This window comes from Pinus tabuliformis, chromosome X, assembly GCF_031772625.1.
Source record: "Pinus tabuliformis cultivar Carrire ecotype Pingquan chromosome X, CPIR1, whole genome shotgun sequence".
In the NCBI taxonomy this organism is placed as follows: Eukaryota; Viridiplantae; Streptophyta; class Pinopsida; order Pinales; family Pinaceae; genus Pinus; species Pinus tabuliformis.
The window spans coordinates 580,083,236-580,089,235 of record NC_142308.1 but is presented as its reverse complement, the minus strand read 5'-3'; positions in this window follow the sequence as shown (position 1 = coordinate 580,089,235).

The following is a 6,000-nucleotide window of genomic DNA, read 5'->3' as shown; positions in this document are numbered from 1 at the left end:
AATCAGCCCTACCTCCAAGATATTTAGATTCATGAACTACTAAACTAAATACTTTTCCACAAATTAGTGCCCAAAATTCATCGTTTTCAACTCATCCAACTCTCTACAAAATTTGACCTAGATGAATCACAAGAAATAGACACCAAGAATATTCCTCCTCTTCACTTTGTCTATGCTCTCAAAACATACAAATACCCTAGACTCTTTCTCTCCAAAGATGTGATGTGTTATCAAATGAGCTCTAAAGGTATTCTATTTATATTAAGAGATGGAGGTTCAAAAGGGTCTCTTATGAGTCAACATGATCCTTTATTAACTGAAGTCGACTAGAGGAAAATCTGGCTTTCATTTTCTCTTAGTAATATTAAATATATATTTCACCACATGCCCTAAGGATTGCTTGCCCAAGTAAATTTTTGGCACATTAAACAATAAGAGTGCTCCAAACACAGATTCAATAACAATATTTCTTTTTCACCAATTTTGAATGTTTCCTTTAGGGAAATATGGTCTTTTTTTGGGGTAGTTGGGATTCTCTTTGGGGAAATTGGATTTATCTTGGGTAAATTCATCTCTAAGCTACCTTAAATTTCAACGCATGAGGGGTTTGAGCTAGGGCCAATATTGTTTTAATAATCCTATGAATGGTGTATTTTTTACCTTTTTTAATCTATAAAACAAATTTTTGGTGAGCTATAGAAAAATGAGATTTTCTCTCCACTATGGGGGAAGGAACCTGTCTAGTAAATTTAGTGTCCTAAATTGCTCTACATAAATTATCAATCCAGGTATCGTAAACTGATGAAGTGTGGTGAACTATATGTGCTTAGTTAACCTTTTTATTACTTCGTTGATTTATAGTTTATGTTTTTTTTGGGGTTTTGTTTCTCATGCTTAAGGAAATTAATCTAAGAAAGAAAAGTTATGCTTCTAAATGAAATCTCTAAATGTTAATGGACAACTAAATCTAATGACTTTTAATGTTAAAATCTAATTTCTAAAGAAGGGAGAAAAGGAAATGAACAAATCAAAACTTTGAATAGTTAGATTAATCTAAGCCGGAAAAATGTCTATGAAATGAAAGCAAAAATGATAACAGCTAAATGAAGTGTTTTATCACTCTGCTATACAATTTTGGGAGAACTACCTCCTTGTGATAGCATTTTGAGGGACTCCATACTTCATTGTTCTAAAACTGAAAATGAAATTTAAATGAAAGACTAAGACTGAAAGTGAAATTGCAACTAATCTACTATAACAACTAAATGAAGTGTTTTATCACTCTGCTATACAATTTTGGGAGAACTACCTCCTTGTGATAGCATTTGGAGGGATCCAATACTTCATTGTTCTAAGAAAAAGTAAACATAAAAATGCAGAGAAAGACTCATTCATAAATGAAATACTTCACAACTTAGTTTTAAGATGAACCACCAACTGAAAGGGCTTTCAGAAATATTCACTTACAACGTGAGTTATTAAAATAACATCAAATCTACTGTGTGCTCTAATGTTCTAGGTACCAATTGGAAAATAGGACGACTACTTTCTTGGACTATTTTGTTAAGCATAGATTACACAGTTAGATAGATCTATAATCAACCAGTTGAACACACTTGCATGAATTAAACTTGCATGAATGGAAAATCTAAACTATTAAACTTGAAAACAATCATAAAAATAAAATGACATACTTGAATGAAATCAAAGAAAAACTACAAAATAAAATCTACTCTATCTTACATTCTAATATTCTCCATGACATCTCCTACTTCACATCTCCTTCCATGTTGGGAACTTCAAAGCTTTATTCAAATTCTTCAAAATTACAAAGTACAAGAAGTTGAGCTAACAAAGTTTACAAAGCTCCCAAATGAAGGAGAGAGATCTCCTATTTATACAAAAAGGTGAGAAGTCATCTCATTAATGAGATTCCATGAATCTCTCCCTATACCTCTAGAGTAATAATCAAAATAGGAAATGATAAGACACGTCTTCTTAGAGTATCAATACAAATAGGAAATGTGACACATATCATCATGATCCCATGATCCTCTCCACTGAAATTCGAATTTTGCCTTAGGATGCCACATAAAGGTCTTCTAGAAGCTTCCTTTTGACCTACACATGTCAACAATTTCATCCCACTTGTTAGTTATAATCATATGCACATTATTTCTAATTTTTAACCACAAATTCACTTAAAAATGCTAAGAATTAATAAAGTTTGGAAAAACATAGATGTGCCCCCATAATGATGAAAGTGAAATGAATGTAGTGACATAGTAGTGAAATGAAGGTGAAATGGAGGTGATATAATGGACATGATAGTGAAAGTGTAGTGGAAGTGAATGACAATTTCAAGACCCAACATACTCCCCAATTGAAGCTAATGCATGTCCTCATGCAATATATATTACATTAATTCTTTAGATCCTTGAGCTTTGGCTTAAATTTGCATGATATCATTTGATAACTTCATATTTTTGCAAAGTGTTTTACTTGAATTGGAGCATGGTTGGTTCTTGTGTGACAACGATGATTGTGTTTGTATCCAATTATCCTTTAAGCACTAAAAGCCATTGTATGCTCATAGTAATAATGTAATAGTTAATATATTTTGGAAGTATGTGGGCTTTTGAATATGATATGAACATGGAAAGATATGAATATAAATTTATAAGCAACAGGTATTCCTAATGTGGGTGAATAGTGGAACAAAGGACGGCTTATAGACATAGAGCATTATGAGCCTTATATCAAGGCTAGTTATCAAAAGCAAATCAGTAGGGTCTTTCCTTTCAGATACCTACAGGACACATATGCTCCACTCATGAAGCTCATTATCAAATACTTCAGCTGTGAAGGGAGATTTTCTCGCTTGTACACTTATCATGTTAGATTATTGATGCATTTCACTAGAGTGAGGATGATGAACCTCCCCTATTTCATATGCAGAAATATTGAGAAAATGACCACATTGGTGCAAAGAAAACCTCCTCATCAATAGTACAACAACATTTATCACTTTGCACTCATCAAGATTGTGGTTTTACATCAGCTGAGTTTGTTGAATGCTTCATGGGATGATTTCATTTCAGATGAGGTTTTCAAAAGTCCTCAAGTGACCCCATCAGTATTTTAAGAGGCAAGAGGGCCTTCAAATCAGCAAGAGGTTTGTGAGACACCAACTACAGATGTGCCAGTATTTATCACTTATCAAAAAGGCACAAGGAGATTATTTGCAGCTGCCAAACAAGTACTATCTCCACCTGGGGTGGAAGGGGTCTCGTTTCCTTCATCAGACCATAGGCAAATGCTATCTTCACCCGGGGTGAAAGGGGCTTTGCCTCCTTTAGCAGATTAGGTACATGATAAAAGGAAACAACCATTGCATGATGAAAGGCCTTCTGAAGGTCAAGAGAAATATTTCATTTTGATTTATGAGGAGGACATTGATTTGGGCTCCTAAAGCTCAAAACTCAAGGAGATCATCAAAGAACAAGAAGCTGACATTAATGGCTTATTTCTTAACCTTGAAAGAGCTAAGTGGATCATAAATTACCTTGAGCAATGGAACAAGCAGTTGGAGGATAAGTAAACAATCATGGAGCTGCAAAACATAAGGGAAAACAGGCAAGCAGCCAAGAGGAGGAAAGCCAAATTGACACTACTTGAGGAAGAGATTGATTCTGACTGGAAATCTTGGCTAGAGAGGGCAAATATGCACTTGGAGAAGCTACTTGAGAAAGCCAATAAGGAGAAAAATATGTTGAGGCACATGGCTTATCACTATTTGGCACGAAACAAGATTTGCAAAGCAAGGATAAGGAGCCTAAGAGCCAAGTTGAAGAAAACTTTGAGGAGCAAGAAAGAGCAAGATAAGCTCAAGATATTGGCTGAAGCTTCCTTGGCCCAACATAGTACTTGATGCAGGTCACTAATGCCAAATTTCAAGAAATTTTGCACACGTTTTGGCAATTTTGAAATTTTAAAGGAAAAAACTAGGTTTTTCCGACTGGTGCGTAGCGCCACCCATCACTTGCTTTTGGTAGGGACCTCCTCCAGAGGAAAAATTTACATTTTTGGATTCCTCATGAAAAATTATGGATACCTAGAAATTACTAGAAATTTTTGACAAGTTTTGGGCCTCCAAAAGGGTCAAAAACACATCAAAAATGCCCTCTCGGCCACTTTTTGGCTACACAGGAAGTAGTGTTGGGAGAACTGAGTTTTGGAGGGGCAAATGGACACCAAATTCAAATATTCCACTTGTCCTGGGAAGAAGACAGATAGATCTTTCCAAAAAGCCCACTTGGAGTAAATTTTGTGAAGGGGAAGGCCTCCAAAATCAGCTAGGAAAAAGTGCTACGCACAAAAAAAGTGGCACTACACACAGAATGAAAAAGTGCCATTTTTGCTAAAAAACTCTGTTTTTCGCCTAGTTTTTTCTCAGTTTGACTTTTTCTCTCTCATGGTCAAACTCATGATGTAAATTTATGTAAATGGATGTACTTTGTTGTAAAAGTGATGAAAAATGACTAAGGAGGTAGATACATCATGTATAGGTGGTTTTGAACTGAATGAATCAGTTTCCTAGGTTTTAGAAGCAAGTTATTCCACTGCCTATTTTCCAGTTCTTATTTTAGATCTTGTTGAAATAGCTCCTAAACTCATGAATTCGACCCATAAAGGCTATCATGGGTGGTTTTTTCCCTATATCTAGTACTTTTTCAGTCATTTGTAAAGGTTGGACTCTTGTTAATGCTTTAAGCATTATTGTACATTCATCTCTACAGTTTGGCAACGAAATAGACCAGGGTTTGCAACATTTTGTGGGATTCTTTTGGCAAGGTGATTTAATATTGTTTTTCCTTCTGTGATTCATGTTTACATGTGTTTATGTGTGCCATCATCTCTCTCCTTTCAGGTTAACTAAATGAATCAAGTATAAAGGTGGAAATCATTGATATTGCAGTGCTCTACCTTAGGGTTTATTTGGTTTTACATGTTTTCAACTGTTTGAAGAGGATTCCTGATACTTTCATGCCCTATCCAACTCCTCACCAGTCTTAAGACTCTCCATTTCACTTATTTCAAAGTACTAAATCATTTTCCTACCTCGCCCCACAAAAAACTCTACAAGACTGAGTCCATTCCACGGACCCAAAACTGCCTTTCACTTTTGATCCAACAATCAACCATAAAACTCAATAAAACTCCTCTGAGCATATACTTAGCCTAAAATTAGTCTTTACATGAGTCATCTCAAGCCTCATTTGCTATATTTTCCTGAGATTGACAAGAAGAGAGCCCTCTCCCATCCTGGTAGGGCTAGCTACTAGGTTAAGCGTGGTTTGATGTTACCCTAGACCTGCCTTTCTTAGCCTAAGGTAGTTTTAGGCCATAACATATTGGTGACCATACTGGGGAAGAAAATTTTGTTTATCGTTGTTTTCTTTGTAGACTACAGATGGAGCCTGAAGTTAGCTAGGTAGCCTTCGAAATGCTCTTGCTTTTCAAGTGCAAAAGTAGATGAATTCTGATTTAGTCAGTCTCTAGTTTAGTTTATAAACTGAACATCTGAACTAAACTATTACCCCAGTATCTTAAAGAAATTCTAGACTTTAGATGATGAGTTTAGAATTTGATACGCTGAACAAATTGATAATGTCCATTTGATTTTTGGGAATAATTCAATAGTCTGGCTTCCAGACGATACACCAGGGCCAATCCTGATGCTAATCCTCCTCCTATGTATGAAAATCCAAATCTCATCCCAAGAATTCTCCGACAAGAAAGTTCTGTGATTCTCGTGTTCAGATCTCATTCATGTCTAGTTGTTTTTGAATGCATTGAAGATCTTGAGTTTGATGAACATTTTGATCTTTCGTTGTTTGAAACTAAAGTTGAAAGTGTTGTTGGTTCTACTATTCTAAATTTGGAGTTTGTCAAAGATCTTGAAACTGAAAAGGCTAATAGATCAATTGATGATTATAT